At 48.2% G+C, this 18,750-nt stretch overlaps 1 protein-coding gene across 2 annotated transcripts in view; it reads left to right on the forward strand.

Annotated features, from left to right (window-relative positions):
- Positions 1-18,750, forward strand: part of ASCC3 (activating signal cointegrator 1 complex subunit 3) — a 2,962,611-nt gene that overhangs the window by 2,934,203 nt on the left and 9,658 nt on the right. The window lies entirely within an intron of this gene.

The following is an 18,750-nucleotide window of genomic DNA, read 5'->3' on the forward strand; positions in this document are numbered from 1 at the left end:
TCGGGACTCAGCATTTGCACATCTATTCTGACCATGAGAAACCAGGCAACGGAAAACACAAGTTTGGTCGTGTGGGCACTTTTCAGCGGGAATTGACATACCACAATACTTGTTTGTTTGTAAATAGCTTTATTTGACAACCATAAAAGCAACTTAACAAAACATAAAAACATACAACCACAATAACTATTAAAAATACATCTCGCTAATACACTCTAAATATACATATACGATTCATAACCTTTCCAGACAGATCACATATACTTAGCCCTGTACAGCCATGCCCTATGTATATATTTGGCAATACAATAAATCAGGTACACGTCTATGGTAATCCTACAAAAAGTTATTGCCAGTTCTGTTCTCCTTTAATCAGAATATTGTGAGTAAATAATACTTCCTCAACCGGTTATCTCTGTGGCAAAATTAAACAGAAAGTGCTTCAATGTTTGCACTGTGTTACCACACACCCTACAGTGTGTTTCCCTTGCCTCTGTGCATCTTGCAGTAAACTCAGCTACACTCAGGGTATTAGTGCGCAGCTGGACGAACAGCATCCGGGCCTATGCTGGTGTTACACAGTCCAAGTATGCTTCAATTCCCGCAACCTGTTTTAACATAACATACAGGGCACCTGTTTTCAACTTAGTACAGGCCATTTGCATTTTACCTAGAATTGCCTCTTGACAAAGAGTTTTACATTGGCTTTAGAATTTGGTGTTATACCTTCTGGGTTGACCCAGTGGTCCATCAAACCCAGATCTTCACAGCCCTGCCTATAGCAGACTACTCAGAGCCTCCGTGTATTTTACCAAACCCGGCATACCGCAAAGCCTAATACAATAGAGCAATGGCTTGGTAGCAAATACTTTATTAAACAGTTGAAGGCAGGTTCCGTAGGAATTTATGTGCTACACAAAGCCCAACTAGTGGGCAATGACCCCACAGTTTCGCCCCATACATTGCCGCTGCCCTACCTTGTTCCTGATACAATTTGATGGTTGGGGAGATAGCACTCCATCCTAGTCTGTTAAAAAAACATCTGATTCCCCCACTGTATTTCTGTATCATTGTTGTAGCCTTAACAAGGTGAGCTGACTAATTACAGATCCTCTTAAAATCCAATACCCAAATAGTCGTAGTAGGACACCTGTTCTAACTCAAAGCTGTCTACTAGCACTACATTTTAATCTTTTTCTGCCTCTAGATCCTTACATTTCTCTTTGCATATTTTCAGACTGTGTCTTAGACCCATCGGTGTGGCAGATAACAGTACAGCGTCATACGCGTAGAGGAGTGCTGGAAATGTATCAAGCCCAAGCTTTGGAGTATCCATACCAGACGCCATTAGTTCCTCTATTATTGCATTTATAAACAGACAGAATAAGATGGGGGCAAGCGCACACCCCTGCCGCACCCTTCTTTCTAATGAAAAGTATTCTGTAGTCTCCCCATCCAACCCCCATCCTACATAGGCTCTGTTGTTACAGTATAATGATTGGATGCTAAGCAAGAGTGGCTCTGGGATACCCTTGCCTCTCAGTATTGCCCACAGTTCTTCACAAGAGACGCTGTCAAAGTTTATGCGAAGGTCCACGAAGACCGCATATATCCTTGAGTGCTGTATTGTAACATATTTGACCAGATTTGCATATAATCTAAGGCATTGATCCACAGCGCTAGTACCCAGACGAAACCCCACCTTTAAATGGTTTAAAGCATTATTCTCAGTAGCCCATTCTTGCAAGTGTGTATTTAGCATTTTTGCTTACTTTTTCCTGGGGGCATCCTATAATGAAATGGGTCTATAATTCCCCAGCGTTCTATAGTCCCCCTTTTTGAAAACCGGCATAATAGTCGCACTATGCCATATAATTGGTACGTCCCCCGATCTTGCCACATAGTCAAGCACCTGTTTTAACAGTGGAGCCCAGACAATAATTTTGTCTTGAAATAGATCAAACGGATGAAAGCCATCCGAACCTGGGGCCTTCCCCCCTCCTAGTCCACTAATCGCATTTATCACCTCTTTTAGTGAGAAGATTTCAGTTGTACTTCTTTGCAGTGTCATTTCATTACTTTCCATCGTGGCATCATGGGCACCACAAACTTCACCATACAGTGCACTAAAATAGCTAAACCACTCACTTGGGCGGATGTGGCTCATAAACTGATTACCCGCTTTCCCTTCATCCCCGGTTGTTGACTTCCAGAAATTCACTTGATCTCTTTTCTTGCAATAATTTAAAGAGATCGTCCAATTTTTTTCTCATTAAATTCTGCCTTTTTTAAAATGACCAATTTCTTGTAAGAGTTTCTTAACTCCTTCAAGTGGAGTTTAACTATCAGAGGGGATTTCTTGAGGTAGGTTAATAAGAGTTCCTTTGCCTCTTGGCAATCTCTAACGAACCATCCCTTGTTTTCTAGTGCCTTTTTCTTGACTTTCTCTGGGGGTTTAATGAAAAAGGGAGACAATATACTTGTCATATCATTATATAATTCAGCAACATTTATCCTGTGTATATATAATCCTTTTAGGATTACTGTTCATTCAGGACTCAGCATTTGCATATCTATTCTGACCATGTGAAACCGGCCAACAGGCTACAAAACATTGTGCCTCATTACGAGTTTGGCCATGTGGGCACTTTTCAGCAGGAATTGACATACCACAATATTTGTTTACGGTAACAGAATTGCCGACGGTTTCGCCACAACGCCAACCTTTGTGTTTGGGGGTTAAGTGGAGAATTTACCTCAGTAACGTAGCTCCACTTCACCTCAACAAATCAGTGGAATTACCTACCGGTCGAGGAAAAATCAGCAAAAATCCCCATGGAATCCTTTGACCACTTTTGATAAATCGATAGTTTCGACAGTCAGAGTGGTGGTCACTATAAATGAGTTTGCCAATCATTTTGGCAGAATTACCGCAGAATTACCACCTCCCTCGTAATGAGGCCCATTATCTCTATACGTCCCTTGTACCTGAATCGAGTGACTGATGTCACAGCCATTTCCTTCAACTATCTAAATCCTGAGGCTCGCCAAATGGCTATATATGCATTATGTACGTAAGTGATTCAAGCATACATCTCTTATATAACAGATATTGTCAAATATAAAGATCTGTGATCCTTCTTATGTTCCCAAGGTGCTCTTTGATTTTATGGAAAGAGGTTTGGAACCTTTACTGGTTCTTTTTGTCCCTCTCAGGGGTATTTCGAATGAGTATGATCAGAGTTTACCACACTGTCCTTCTTGAAATATCTTTTTATCAAAACATTATTTATGTTGTTAGTCTAGGTTTACGCTGACCCACATAAAGATACAAAGACGTAAAGCGAGACAGAGACACAGTGAGAAAGAGAGCGGAGCGCACAGTGAGAGCCTGTGAGAGAGAGAGAGATAGAGAGAGAGAGAGAGAGAGAGAGAGAGAGAGAGAGAGAGAGAGAGAGAGAGAGAGAGAGAGAGAGAGGCAGAGAGGGGTAGAGTGCTCTAGATCAGGCTTTCATACACCAGGTCAGCTGGTTTCTTGTTTTTATATAGATTTGGTAGAAAAAGACTGTACATTTGAACACTGTAATATTATCAGTCATATACTGTTGATCTAAAATAGTACACTTTACGTTTCAATCTCCTTGGGCGGGCTAAGCACCCAGTCATGTTGCTCAGGACATGGGCTAAGCCCAATGGTATAAATGCAGGTCCCCCTTTTCCATTTCTGTATTTGCTTGATTTTTGATTTGGATTTTGAGAATTTCTAACGTGCACCTAGATTTGTATCAATCAATGTGATCAAAATATTCACAATGTTGACAATGTAGCGGCTGGCGTATAGAATTTCTTGGGTTTACTTAAAGAGGAAAGTTTTTAGTGCCTTTCTGAAACTTTCCAGCGATGAGCATGCGCGGATGGCAAGTAGTAGATGGTTCCATACCTTTGGGCCAAAGACCGAGACCCTCCTGTCCCCCTTTGAGATCTGTTTGGTCCGGGGTATGGACATTAGCATTTTACCTCCTAATCTAAGATCTCAAGAGGGTGGATCTTGGCAGTCAAATATTTTGGTGCATGTTCATAATAGCACTTATACATCAAACAAGCCATCTTAAACTTTACCCGATCTTCCACCATCAACCAATGAAGAGATCTCTGTGAGGCCGACACATGATCTCTTTTTTCCAAATGGGCTATCAGCCTAACCGCTGCATTCTGTGCCCTTTGGAGTCTCATCATCTGTTTATTGGGGATCCCAGTCAATAGGCCATTACAATAGTCGAGATGAGAGTTAGTCAGCGCCCCTACGACCACTACACGGTCTTCCGCTGCTACAAACAGAAGCACATTCCTGAGCATGCGTAGTGAATGGTATACGGCTTTCACCTTGGCGCCCACCTGGGCTTCACTGCCTAGATTTTCCTGTCATATACATCCCAAATTCTTTACTTTCTTTGAGAACTGGATATCTTCTCCTACGATCCGTGGGGTTATGTCTTGTTTTTCAGCCTTCAGCTTACTTCCTGCACTGAATAGAATAACCTCTGTTTTGGCCGCATTAAGCTGCAGCTGATTGCATGCCATCCATTTTTTGATTTCCTGCATGCACTGATCAATGTTTTCAAAGGCCTCCTCTAAATTCGCTGTTTCCACATAAATCTGGGTGTCGTCAGCATACTTGCTAACTTGTTTGTAGTGTTTTTCTGAGAGAAAATAACTTTGTGAAAACAAAGACATTAGCACTGTGGCTGTATTGCCAGGCCCTAATGGTAAAAATGCTTGGTGTTGTGTGTCATACCTCATGGTAAAAACCCACCCCCCTTGTTAAAGACCTTTGCTTTGCTGGCATCTATTAACTCAGGCAGCAAGTCATTCATTTCATTCATTTGATTAAATGTATAAAGTGCTTTTCACCCAGTATGACCACCACTCCAGCCAGCACTGGTGGTAGGGGAAGCCAGCCTATCAGGTTGCCTGGATCAAGGCTGAATCCCACAATCCAAGCCCGCATTCCAAGCAACCTAATAACTGCTCCCCACCCTCCCCTACGATCCACTCGGGTATCTTGCTCCTTCCAATGCCCCAACCACACTGATCTGATTCCTTCGGCAGCGGTGCTCACCCCCCTGTCGCCGCAATGTAAATGGAATAGGAGCTCTGCGTGGAGCCTGCCATTTCAGCTCCAGGATGGCCATCTTAAGTAAGTATTTTGTTTGAATGAACGGGCGCTACAAACCAGGTGACAGCGGAGCATCCACCATTGCAGTGGCTTCTTGAAGAGCTGTGTCAGAGAAATCTTGTTCTCACAGGAACCTGACACCTGTCACCAGCGTATATCTAGGAACTCTTGCAACGGGCCTTCAGTGCTTGAGTATGGGGATGGAAGATGACATCATCCCCAGTAGAGACTTCAAGAGGCGGACACATGCAGCTGGTAAACTGTGTGAGGAATCTGACAGCATCCTCACTTCTTCCGCCAGATTTTCCTCCTCCCAGATGGCTGGGGAGGGGTCATTGCTTTTGGATCCTGAACCTGGGGGTGGATATGCGAGGGAGGATCACCTGGGTGGGGAGACTTGGAGGCGAGAGGAGAAGCACCCCACATATGGGACATGGTATCCCCCTTCTCCCTTTTGTGATGTTCCCTCAGTTCCCCAAACCTTTATGGCCTATTTACGATCAGACACATATTTTCGCATTGACTCTCATGCATATAAACACCAGTCTAGTACTGGGACGAAGAAGAGGAACAATACCGTGAACTCCAGTCAGCGGTCTAGTTGTCAGACCTTTCTGATTGGTCCCAATCATGTCAAGTCCCAACAGCGGGAGTTTAAAGATGCCACAGGTGTGGAGGTAGAGATCTCCATGGTCCCAGGCAGTGGCTGGGAGACGTGTGCGTACAGCAAATCAAACAGTGGAGACAGGCGTGGAAATGGAGCAGGCGAGAGAGGCACAAGACCGGGAAAGCCGTGGTCAAGAAGGAAGGAGCAGCAGAGGCACGTGGAGCGAGCAACCCAGATGGCGAGAGCAGCGGAGAGGCCGTCGAGAAGCCAAGCTGCCGAACGGGCGAACTGCTACGCCTTACAGCTACCGCAGCGGACGAGAGAGCTACCAACTGCAACCCGTAAAGGGCACCGGGGCACTTTGAATCATGTCCCGCTTGTACAAGCCAGTACCCAAAACCTAGTAAACCAATATTCATCAGTAATGTGAAGTCTGAAGAAACCTATGAATATTGGGGAAATCCCGAATGGGGATGCTGAATAACCTACCAGTGACTGAGGAGCAAGTGTGATATAGGCTTTTGAAAAGCTAAACAGCTTACAAGTAAATTATGAACAATTGTTAAGTGGGTGAAAGATAGGTGAATAAATTACCGCACTGGCTAGAAAACCTAAGGAAGGATATGCATGTGGTGAGAAAAGATTACCAAAGGTACAAGAGAAGCCAAAGTAACTTCAGAAGTTGCCAAAGACCTGAAACCAGTTTCCTAGTTGGGAGAGTGTACTGAGAAATCTGTGTTGGTTTGCAACAAGGACTTTCATAAATTAAGACATGTCTCTTGGTTTCTTTGACGTGTAATGTGTGGAACATGTGGCCTGACAACTGTGCCTAGACCGAGGTTACCCTGTTTGAAACAGTCCAGGAAAATACCAATAATAAATTGTCACATGTGAAAGAGATTGCTAAAGTGGATCAGAAGAAAGCAGTCTATATCAACTGTCAAGGAACCAGATGGAGGGTGGAGTTAATCTGGAACTGGTCATTTTCTGAATATTGAGAGATTGAGACTCAGTATAAGTGGGTAATCCTAACAAGCGGATGTCTGGGGAAGGAAAATCCTGAGGCCATTTTGTTGAACTGTCTTGAAGCTTGGGGAAGGGAACGTTCAGGCATTGAATCTTAAGCACCATTAAGGAAACTTGTGCTTTAGAAGCCTGGGTCAATGGGAGGGGCCGGGACGCACCCACCTGCCTGTTGAAGTTTGGAGGAACCCCTTGTGAATTATATGTAGAACTGTCTTGTGTGAACTCTGAAATTACAAGGAACCTTTGGTGTTATGAATTCCTGGTTCAAAGGAAGGGGGGTGTTGGGACGCACCCCCTGGCTGTTGAAAAGTTATCCGTGAAGCCAAGCTGTGTGAACTGTGACATTTTAGAGGCAGAATAACCTCTTTCTTTGGCTCCACCGACCAGCTTGAATCTTGGGGAAGGGAACCCGGGACGTGGTTTTGCTGAGTTAGAAGAGACCCTGCTGAACGTATTGTTTTGAACACTTATTCAATTTTGTCTGCCATCCTTGCACATAATAGATTCTTGATTTGAGGGCATGAATAGGTTTTGGACACAGACAGACAGACATTTCATTTGGACATCCTGATGCAGACTAACCTTAGTTTAATTTAGGTAGAGAAGCCCCATCTTAGCATAGGGCAAGTTAGGCCTTCCACAACCCCTTTTGTGTTTAAATAAAAGTTTATAGCCCAAACTATACTCTGGTGTCTGTGTCCACTCTATGATGCTGACACAGCAGGAGAGCTGTTGTACTTTGGTGGCAAGGGCTTGGACCCTCTCCTTCATAAGGGTTGCTCTGCAAGATTGTGTGTCTAGGCGTGCACCCAAGTAGAGAGCCTGCTGCGAGGGGTTCAGACAGAATTTTGGATAGTTCACAGAGAACCCGAGAGACTGCAGGCATTGAATGGTGAGAGTGGTGTGTTTAGCTGCCACGCCGAACAATGCTGCTCACACCAGCCAGTCCAGATAGGGATAGATGTGTGCACCCGCTCTGCGCAGATGGGCCACTACAGGAGCCAGGCACTTGTTGAAAACCGTCGGGCCGAATGGAGCCCAAAGGGTAGGTCCTTGAATTGGTAGTGGCAACCTGCGACCACAAAGTGCAGATAGTGGCGGTGCTTCCGGTGGATTGGAATGTGAAAATAAGCATCGTCTAGGTCTAGAGACGCCAGAAAATCCCCTTCTCCATCATGGGGTCTGGCATGGATTCACATGCTCCTGAATATTCCCTGTCGTCAGACTGGGAATCCTCTGTAAAAAGAAAGAAGTCTTGCTTTAAAGCTTAAAAAATAGCCTTTCTCCTTTTAACCAATCGCTGACGTCTGGGTCATACTGCACCCATCCAATGACGGTCGTCTCCCTAGGCCCCGGCTCAGATGGCCATTTTCAGATTTTTACTGAACACTTCAATGCTGGGAGTCCTGTATAGTTGCTCTATGAGCTACTTCTCAATTTTGCTGTCTTTTGGCAAAATGTGTTCTATTTTTGTACAAACGATCCATTTTGTCCGCTCTAATCAGTACCGATGACAGGCACCCATTGCTGGTGAAGATTGGACTGCTACACCATCGGATCTTCGTGTCAAGTTGAAAGGGCCTAGATGAGGCCTACTTTGCGCCGCGCCATGTCTGAAGAGGGCAAGAGGAACCTGTTCAAGCTCTGTGCCAGATGTGGTTCGAGGAAGGTCTACGTGGAAGGCAGACACACAAAGTGTCTTTACTGTCTATATCCCGAGCACGACGAGGACCAATGTGAAATCTGCCGGGGGTTCCCAGCCAAGACAAAGTGCGACAGTTACCTCTGGTTGGTGGCCTGGCTGAAGGAGGAAAGGGCCACAGGCACGACCCCCCCGGGGCGCACAGGCCGGATGCAGGTCAGGACGACCATTGGAACGTTCTCCCTCTGGGAACAGGTCGAGATCCGCTAAGAATACTCCCTCACAGGAGATTCATAAAAAGCCGCAAAGCGCTACGCTGCCGACCCAACAAAGGCCGCCACATCAGTTGGTCCCAGTTCAAAGTACACTCGCCCACCTTCACCGTCCACGGTAATCCTGCCGGTCAGTGGTATGGCATCTGAAATGTGGCCTTCCTCTTCGAAACATGGCATTTTGTCGAAACATAGGCCAAAGAAGGACACTAGCAAGGAATACTCATCGACGACGCCTGCATCCAGCTGTCAACGAGTTATAGACAAAGGTCCCAGTCTGAGAAACCGGCATCTACAGCTGCGTCCACAACAAAGTCCTCGTCATCACCTACTCTGTCCACGACTGCCCCATCAATGGTTTCCCCACCCACGCCGCTTCCATCGACGGTCCCGTCGACGACCATCTCTTCAACCACGACATCATCAACAAGGTTACTCTACCTACCTGGCCTGCGGCCACTACCACCCTGGCTGCGACTAGGATCGCCTTGACCATGACTACTCAGTCGGTGATGGATCCAGTCTCGTTTTCTTCTCTTCCAGAAGCTGGATCCGAAGGGAGAGCAAGGGAACCCATCATGAAGATATACAGTTCGGAGGAGGAGTTGCAGGGAGGCTGCTCCAAGGACCCGGAAGTCGAACACCCTATGAGTGAGGAATATACCCACTGAAGGAACAATTTAGTCCATTGAGACCAACCGGGGGTGCTTGCCCATCAGCGCCCACACCAGCAGGTCAGAGAGACTTACTTCTGGATATTCTTACTACTCTGCATACCCTGGTGTCTGAAATACAACGTCTCCCTTCACAGATGGCTCCGGTGGAACCCACCCCTGAGCAGAACCCGCCAATGCATAGGATTTGCCCATGCCCACCAGTGCTGAGACAGCCGATACCACCCTCCACGGCACTGGTGGACGACCCGCCCCTAACAGAAACAGCGGCGTAGGATACAGGAACTGACACATAGGAGTTTGACAACTTCATAACGGCGGACGGACTACCTCTGGGTGCAGATGACGCTCCCAGGGCGTCACCTCCGGGTGAAGTGGGCTCCTTCCACTCCATGTTGTCAAAGCTTGGTACCCGAGGAGAAGAAGGAGGGATTCCTGTCTAAGAGACAGGAATCATCCAGGAAGTCTGACACTTCTATTCCACTACTGGATGACATATGTGAAGAAGAGGTCCTAGCCCTTATGAAGACCCCAAATTCGGCCCTGCCGCGATGGGACAGGCTGGAGAAGAATTATAGGGTCCCAGATTTGGCACCTAAATGCCTAAGATTCCAACCATCCCTGGACTCGGTAGTCTCAACTGCAGCAAGTAAACGGTCGGCCAACCCATCCTCAAAATGCTTGGTTCCTCCTGACCAGGAAGGGAAGAAGCTGGATGCAATGGGCAAGTGCATTATTTATACGGCCGCCTCAACATTAAAAGCTGCTAATGCCCTGTCCAAACTAGCTCGCTATAACAGGGAGTTATGGTATGAGCTTGGTCCAATCCTGGATTTCCTATCAGAGGACAAGAAAACAGAGGCTTTAGCCCTGTTCCAGGAAGGAGAGGTAGTTTCCAATCACACCATTACTGTGGCTTTGGATGTGGCAGACTCGGGTTTTTGCCAGATGGGCAATGGAGTGGTGCTAAGACAGGGATGGCTTAAAGCTACCAATTTCCGGCCGGATGTGCAATCGAAGATCATCAGTATGCCCTTCGATGGAGATAACCTTTTCGGAAAGGTGGAGGATGAGACATTGCAAGCAATAAAAACGGACGCAGAGACTGCTAGGTCGTTGTGGACCTTACGACGACGATCCTCGTACTTCGGTCATCCAGAGGAAAGTTCAGATTATCTAAGGGCTACGCAGCCAGCTCCTACCGAAACCCTCCAGCTCCTCTTCACAAGAGTCATGCATAAGCCTATGGCAGGCCTTTGGCTATGGAGCTCAACGTCGGCGTCATTCACAGACAAAAGTTCAAACGCCCAAACAAGCCTGACCCGGCCACCGACGAATGGGTGCTGGACGTAATACGCTAAGGACACACCCTGGAATTCGAACACAGGTGTCCACACATCCCTCTGGTGGCAATAACGGAACTACTACTTGGACCGACTGCTGTGAGAGGTACATGCAATGTTACAAAAGGGGCAATAGAAACAGTCCCTCTGCGTCTCCGGGGCTCCGGAGTGTACTCCAGATACTTTCTAGTCAGGAAGAAGTCAGGAGGATGGCTCCTTGATTTGCAACGCCTCAACAAATACCGGAAGTCTTAAAAGTTCAGGATGGTCACATTGCAGAAAGTTCTAGGCCAACTGGAAGAAAGGGACATCCTAGCTACACTAGACCTGGAGGATGCCGATGTTCACGTCCCCGTACACCCAAAGCATCGAAAGGTCTTACCCTTTGTGGATCTAGGACGTCATTATCAGTTCAAGGCTCTACCCTTTGGCCTGAAGTCGGCTCTGAAGGTGTTCACAAAATGCCTAGCACCGGTGGCAGACCACCTGCGCCTCAAGGGTGTACACGTTTATCCATACCTGGCAGACTGGCTCATCTGGTCCCCCTCTCAAGCCCTGGCGGTGCAGCACACCAACAAGACCATACGCCTCCTGACGGAGTTCTGATTTTCCGTCAATTATCCAAAATCCGCCGTGGTGCCATCACAGAACGCGCTATTTCTGGGCGGCCATCTCGACACAGTGGCATCTCTGGCATTCCCCTCAGAGGAGACCGTGGCAGCCATATTGGGGTAGTTACGCGGACGGACCATGACAAGAGTCAAGGAGGTGCGCAACATCAAATCGCTTCTGGGTATAATGTCAACCTATATTCACCTGATTCCGTTCTGCAGGCTGCATATGAGGCTGCTACAGGAGTACCTCGATGCCAGATGGCTTCAGATCACAGGCAAGTGGACAGACAAAATCGCCTCAACCAGGAGTTCAGACAATCTATTTGTTCGTAGGGAGTACACAAGCACCTCGCACAAGGAGCCCTGTTTCAAGCCCCCGCCCCGTGTCCGGCAACGGTCACCACAGACGCCTCTTTAGACAGTTCGGTGGCCCACACCGGACAGTCTCACGCCAGAGGACTCTGGCTTACCCAGGAGAAGGCTCTGCACATCAATGTCCTGGAGCTGCGGGCTGTGTTGTGGGCTCTCAGGTCTTTCCTACCTCTCCTGCAGGGACAAATGGTAAGGATCGTCACAGACAACACCCCCCCTATGTTCTACATCCAGAAACAGGGCGGGACCCGCTCTCCATGGAGGTGCAGGCACTGTGCCTCTGGGCCATTCTTCAAGACATGTTTCTTATCCCATTTCACCTGGTGGGCATCAAGAACACTATCGCAGACTCCCCCGGCAGGGATCTGCAATCGTGCCACGATTGGGAACTCCAGATACACAGATGTCACGTCTTTTCTGCATGTGGGGCCGCCCCAGGATCGACCTCTTTGCCACGGCAGCTAATTTGAAGTGCCAGACGTTCACCAGCAGATTGCCCCCACCGAGGAGCCTGGATGATGCATTCTCATTCACATGTTAGGGCCTCTTCCTCTACGCGTTTCCCCCGATAATGCTGTTGTTACGTGTGATCAACACACTCAAACTTTGCCACAGCAAGATGATTCTCATTGCACAAGCATGCTCTCGCCAGATCTGGTAACCAGAGCTTCTCCGAATGGCAATAGCACCGGCCATCAGGCTGCCTCCTCTTCCTGATCTCATTTCCAGAGAAGGAGGAACGATATTGTACCACGATGCAGCATCGCTGAACCACAGTTTGGCTCCTGCAGTCCTAGAATTTGGATACTATGACATTCCCCGGGAATGCAGGAAGGTCCTGGCCAAGGCTAGAGCATCCTCTACGCCATGGGTGCACAACATACGGCCCGCGGGCCAGTTGCGGCCCGCCATGCTGTTTTTTCCGGCCCGTAAGGCACAAAGACTTTGCTAATGGAGGGCGGCCCGCAAGCAGCATCGGCCGCCCTCCATTAGGAAAGTCTTTGTTGTCTTCCGGGCCGGACAAAACACTGGCCGTCATTGGCTCAGCACACACGCACCACATCACTCCTACGAGCCACGTAGTGCGTGTGTGCTGCACCAATGGAATGCCAGCACTACGGCTGGCGTGGCCAGTAAGGCTTGATGCCAGAAGGCATTTCAGCCTTGCTTGCCACGCCAGCCGTAGTACGATTCCACTTACCTCGCCAGCGTTCCAGCTTACCTGCCTTCCAGCACGTCCGGTAAGTGGTCTGTGTGTTTGTGTTTGTGTGTCGGGTCTGTTCTGCTGTATGTTTGTGTTGTGTATGTTGAGATGGGGGGTTGGGGGGACTGTGTCGGATGTGTATGAATGTTTTTGAGTGTTTGTGTTGTGTATGTTGAGATGGGGGCGTGGGGGGTCGTGTCGGATGTGTATGAATGTTTGTTTTTGAGTGTTTGTGTTGTGTATGTTGAGATAGGGGGTGGCGAGGCGTGTCGGATGTGTATGAATGTTTGTTTTTGAGTGTTTGTGTTGTGTATTTTGAGGTGGGGGGCGTGTCGGATGTGTATGAATGTTTGTTTTTGAGTGTTTGTGTTGTGTATGTTGAGATGGGGGGCGGGGGGGCGTGTCGGATGTGTATGAATGTTTGTTTTTGAGTGCTTGTGTTGTATGTTGAGATGGGGGCGTGGGGGGTGTCGGATGTGCATGAATGTTTGTTTTTGAATGTTCGTGTTGTGTATGTTGAGATGCATGTATGGGTGCATGCTTGAGAGTGTGTGCTGAGTTGGGGGGGTGGGGGACTTCGGGTCTGTATAGGTTCATGGTGTATGCTTGAGAGTGTGTGCTGAGTTGGGGGGGTGGGGGGTTCAGGTCTGTATGGGTGCATGTTTGAGAGTGTGTGTGCTGAGTTGGGGGGTGGGGGGTTTGGGTCTGTATGGGTGCATGTTTGAGAGTGTGCTGATTTGGGGGGTGGGGGGTTTGGGTCTGTATGGGTGCATGTTTGAGAATGTGTGTGCTGAGTTGGGGGTGGGGGGTTTGAGTCTGTATGGGTGCATGGTGTATGCTTGAGAGTGTGTGTGCTGAGTTGGGGGGTGGGGGTTCGGGTGTGCATGAATGTTTGTTTTTGTATGTTTGTGTTGTGTATGTTGAGATGCATGTATGGGTGCATGCTTCAGAGTTTGTGTGCTGAGTTGGGGGGGTTTGGGTCTGTTTGGGTGCATGTTTGAGAGTGTTTGGATGGGGGTGGGAGCCATGAGGCATAGTGTTTGGGTGGGGGTGAGGGGTCCATGGGGCATAGTGTTTGGTGGGGGGTGAGGGACAGGGGGCATAGTGTTTGCTTGGGGGGTGAGGGACAGGGGGCATAGTGTTTGCTTGAGACGTGGGGGCCAGGGGGCATAGTGTTTGGTTGGGGGTGGGAGCCAGGGGGCATAGTGTTTGGTTGGGGGTGAGAGGGCCAGGGGGCATAGTGTTTGGTTGGGGGTGAGAGGGCCAGGGGGCATAGTGTTTTGTTGGGGGTGAGAGGGGCAGGGGGCATAGTGTTTTGTTGGGGGTGAGAGGGGCAGGGGGCATAGTGTTTGGTTGGGGGTGGGAGCCATGGGGCATAGTGTTTGGTTGGGGGTGAGGGGGCCATGGGGCATAGTGTTTGGTTGGGGGTGAGGGACAGGGGGCATAGTGTTTGCTTGCGGGGTGAGGGACACGGGGCATAGTGTTTGGTTGGGGGTGGGAGCCATGGGGCATAGTGTTTGGTTGGGGGTGAGGGACAGGGGGCATAGTGTTTGCTTGGGGGTGAGGGACAGGGGGCATAGTGTTTGGTTAGGGGTGGGAGCCATGGGGCATAGTGTTTGGTTGGGGGTGAGGGGGCCATGGGGCATAGTGTTTGGTTGGAGGGGGACATGGGGCATAGTGTTTGGTTGGGGGTGAGGGACAGGGGGCATAGTGTTTGCTTGAGGCGTGGGGGGCATGGGGCATAGTGTTTGGTTGGGGGTGGGAGCCATGGGGCATAGTGTTTGGTTGGGGGCCATGGGGCATAGTGTTTGGTTGGGGTGAGGGACAGGGGGCATAGTGTTTGCTTGGGGGGTGAGGGACAGGTGGCATAGTGTTTGGTTGGGGGTGGGAGCCATGGGGCATAGTGTTTGGTTGGGGGTGAGGGGGCCATGGGGCATAGTGTTTGGTTGGGGGTGAGGGGGCCATGGGGCATAGTGTTTGGTTAGGGGTGGGAGCCATGGGGCATAGTGTTGCACTCCACGAGTGAACTCAATAATAAAGCTAAAACAGGCACAGTTAGCTTTTTTGAGGAAACCTGACTCAACGAAGGCCATACTCCTCTTGGGCAACCCAAACAGCAAACTATAGCAGTCGAAAATAACGGAATGTCCAATCAAGGGTCAATAAAATATATATAATTTAATTAAAGAGACGATATACAATAACTAAATCGAAATAAATGATAACAATAGAAAATGTGTAGTACAAAATGTAAGTTTTGAAATGCAATAAAAATCGTTACCCCTCAAAAACATATTCTTTTTCCATGTGTTTAATACAAATTGGGGGTTGAAAAAGCCTCCTGACATGTCCCGCCTACCGTCCCGCCCACTTTTACTTTTCGGCCCACTATAGCCCTCATGTAAGGTACTTTCGGCCCTCTGTCAAAATCAGTTGTGCACCCCCTGCTCTACGCTTTCATGTTTGCGGCCATAAGTGGAAATGATTCACTATGTGGTGCAGGACTCAAGGGATCGCACCTCTACGCATCACGGCTCCACAACTCCTGCCATACGTGTCCTTGGCCAAGGCTGGTTTGGCCCACGCATCCATCAAGGTGCATCTCACGGCCGTTTCCCGATGCACAAGATCGGGTAGAACCCTCTCTGTGGTCTCAGACTTGTCAAGGAATTTCTCAAAGGCCTCTTCAGGACTTTTCCACCAGTCAAGTCTCCTGCTCTGGCTTGGGAGCTCAATGTAGTTCTTACTAAGCACATGGGACCTCCATTTGAGCCTTTGTATCAGGCCCCTCTGAAGTTCCTCTCATGGAAGACGGCTTTCCTGGTGGCCATCACCTCGGCCCAGGCGGGTCGGGGAGATTCAGGCTCTATCCTACGAATGCCCATACTTGTCCTTCCATGCTACAAGCGTGGTATTACGGATCCACCTCTCCTTCATGCCAAAGGTTCATTCTGAATTCCATCTCAATGAACCCTTGGTACTGACAGTTTTCTTTCCAGACCCTTCTTCACCCACTGAGAAGTTGCTGCATACGCAGGACGTTGCGCGTGCCTGAAGCTAGTTATTTTATTTATTTATTTTGTAAAGCACGGTCAAGACCTCGGGCATCAGGGCGAGTTCTATGCCGCACGCACTAAGGCTTTTCGGAAAACAACTCTAACTCTTTGTAAATTTTGGATCTGTGAACCATTGGAAGGCCCTGTCAAAGGCTTCTATAGCCAGGTGGCTCTCCAGTTGTATCATGCACGGTCATCAGCTGGCCAACAGACCCTTCCAAGCCGCCCGAGAGCCCATTCCACCAGAGCCATCGCTGCTACTAAGGCTTTCCTCTCTGGTGTTCACCTGCTGGACATTTGCAGGGCTGCTACGTGGAGGTCGACACACACCTTCACGAAATTCTACTGTGTCGACAGGTATTCCAGGGAGGAGTCCAGAGTCAGCCAGGCAGTGCTGCACAACCTGTTTGTTTGAGGTGAGTGTGTTCAAGGGGAAAGTGATTGTACTTCTGTTGAGCCTTGCCACCTCCCGTGGTTGTGTTTCTGTACTGCTATTTATTCGTATTCATGAGCATGTGAATCCATGCCAGACCCCATGCTGGAGAAGGGACAAGTTACTAACATGTAACTGTTGTTCTCCAGCATGGATCTGGCATGGATTCACATGCAAACCCTCCCTCCTTCCCCACTGTGGCTCTTCTTGGTTCATACTGTCACTTCACGTGCTACAAACTCTGAAGATGGCCACCGGTGGTGGGGCTTAGGGAGACGATTGTCATTGGATAGCTGCAGTATGACCCAGACTTCAGTGATTGGTTTATAGGAGAAAGGCAGTTTTGACTTGGCAACCTTCACTCACAACTGCTTGCAAAGCTAACCTCCCCCTGTCCAGAGCTTCCAGCTACTACAGTCAACATTTGCTCAAACGCTACTACTACATGTGAGTCTGGACCACACCGGATGAGAAGCTCAGCCGTAGCTATCTACCGGGGAACGGCTCCATACTGCCACGCTGCAAGAGACATTGTTTTCTCCACACGCCGTGCCTGCAGACAAAGGCACATCCAAGGATCGGCCATCTCTGATGGTGCCAAGCTCCACACTTAACTTCAAACATGATGGATCTCTCCACTCGCCGCCGGCAAGACTTCTCAGTGTCCCTGCCTAATGTTCAAGTGTAGCATTACACTGTGAGGGGTCAGCTAGACATATTCAAATCCTTTGGTCCTGAAGAAGGACATTTCTGCACACCGTCGAAACGTATGCTTGCTTGCACTTTGACTTCAACGGGCAAGCTACGTGCGCTGACTTGGATCCACACCAGCACCTTGCATAGACCCCGGATCGACCCTACCCAGTCCAGATACCCCCCACACACACACTAGCGATTAATGTTAAATGGCCTAACCTTGTGTTATTCTAATTGGACTCAATAGGACAGCGCAGTGTGTGCCAGTTGTAGCTGTAGCTGCCCCTTTTTTTGCCACTTAACAACAAGGTTGTGGTCAAACTATTGTGTTAATATGAAATGCTACAAATGTGTTATGTGCATTTTTGTTTAAATTCTTTCTTCTTTGTACATTAGTAGATGCTGTATTTAATCTACAAAACATTCACCTCTTTCTTCTTTCCCTAATTAGTTTTGAAAGGTCTTTTTCAAATGTATGTTTAAATAGTTTTTGATAAGTTTAGTTTAGTTTATTCATTTGTATTGCGCACCGGACCCAAGGGTATGAGGGCGCAGGTGCAACAAGGTTATTCGCAGCTTGGTTACATGTTATAATGCAGTACAGTAATTACAATGGTTTTATAGATACAATACAGTAAAAACAATGGATAATAGATGGTTGAAGCAGTGATGCAAAAGGCAAAAGTTTACGGATTTACAAATATACATATTTACAAGGTGGATAGCGGTGAGGTGGGATGGATGGAGTTAGCGGTCATTGTTCTTTATCCAGTGTATGTAGTTGCGTCTAAAGTGTGTGTAGGTTTGGGGTGTACTTAAAGAAGGTGGTAGGGAGTTCCAGTGTTGGGCTGCTTTCACCTGGAAGCTGTTTCCACCCATTTTGGTGCGTTTGAATCTGGGAACTGTGAGAAGATTAGCGTTGGAGGTTCTGGTAGGTCTGTTGGAGGTGTGTTTACTTATTCTGTCGACTAGGTAGCGGGGGGCAGCGTTGTTGAGGCATTTGTGTGTTAGTGAGGCAACTTTGAGCAGGATTTTATCTGTTGTGTTGAGCCAGTTATGGGCTCTCCTAATGTTGGAGATATGTTCTCTCTTGGGGATGCTGAGTGCTGCTCTGAGAGCGTTATTTTGTAGCGTCTGTATTTTGTTATAACCTGTTTGCTAGCTCCTACGTAGAGGGCATTGCAATAGTCCAGTTTTGATAATACGAGGGCTCTGGCTAGTGTAATGCAGCTCTGGGAGGATAAGAAGGGTTTGGCTGCTCTTATAAGCTTACATGTGTAGGCCGTGGAGGATGCCATAGAGCTAACCTGTTTGTGGAAGGAGAGGGAGGAGTCGATATATATTCCTAGGGTTTTCACTTCCTTAGCTACTTTGATCGGGTTCCCGTCTATAATGAAGCTGGTGTAGTTGTGGTCCAATTTGGTTATGTTTGCGGTGGAACCAAGTATAATGAGTTCAGTCTTGTCATCATTCAGGCATAGACTGTGAGATGCCATCCATGCCTGGATGATGAGGTACACCCTGTTCACCAAGGCCAAATCATGGTTGTAATCTCCCGTCAACGGGATGAGGATCTGGGTATCATCGGCATAATTAGTGTAGGTGATACCCAGACCATCTAGATCATCAAACAGG

The sequence above is a fragment of the Ambystoma mexicanum genome, chromosome 4p (genome assembly GCF_040938575.1).
Source record: "Ambystoma mexicanum isolate Mex_15411 chromosome 4p, UKY_AmexF1_1, whole genome shotgun sequence".
NCBI lineage: Eukaryota > Metazoa > Chordata > Amphibia > Caudata > Ambystomatidae > Ambystoma > Ambystoma mexicanum.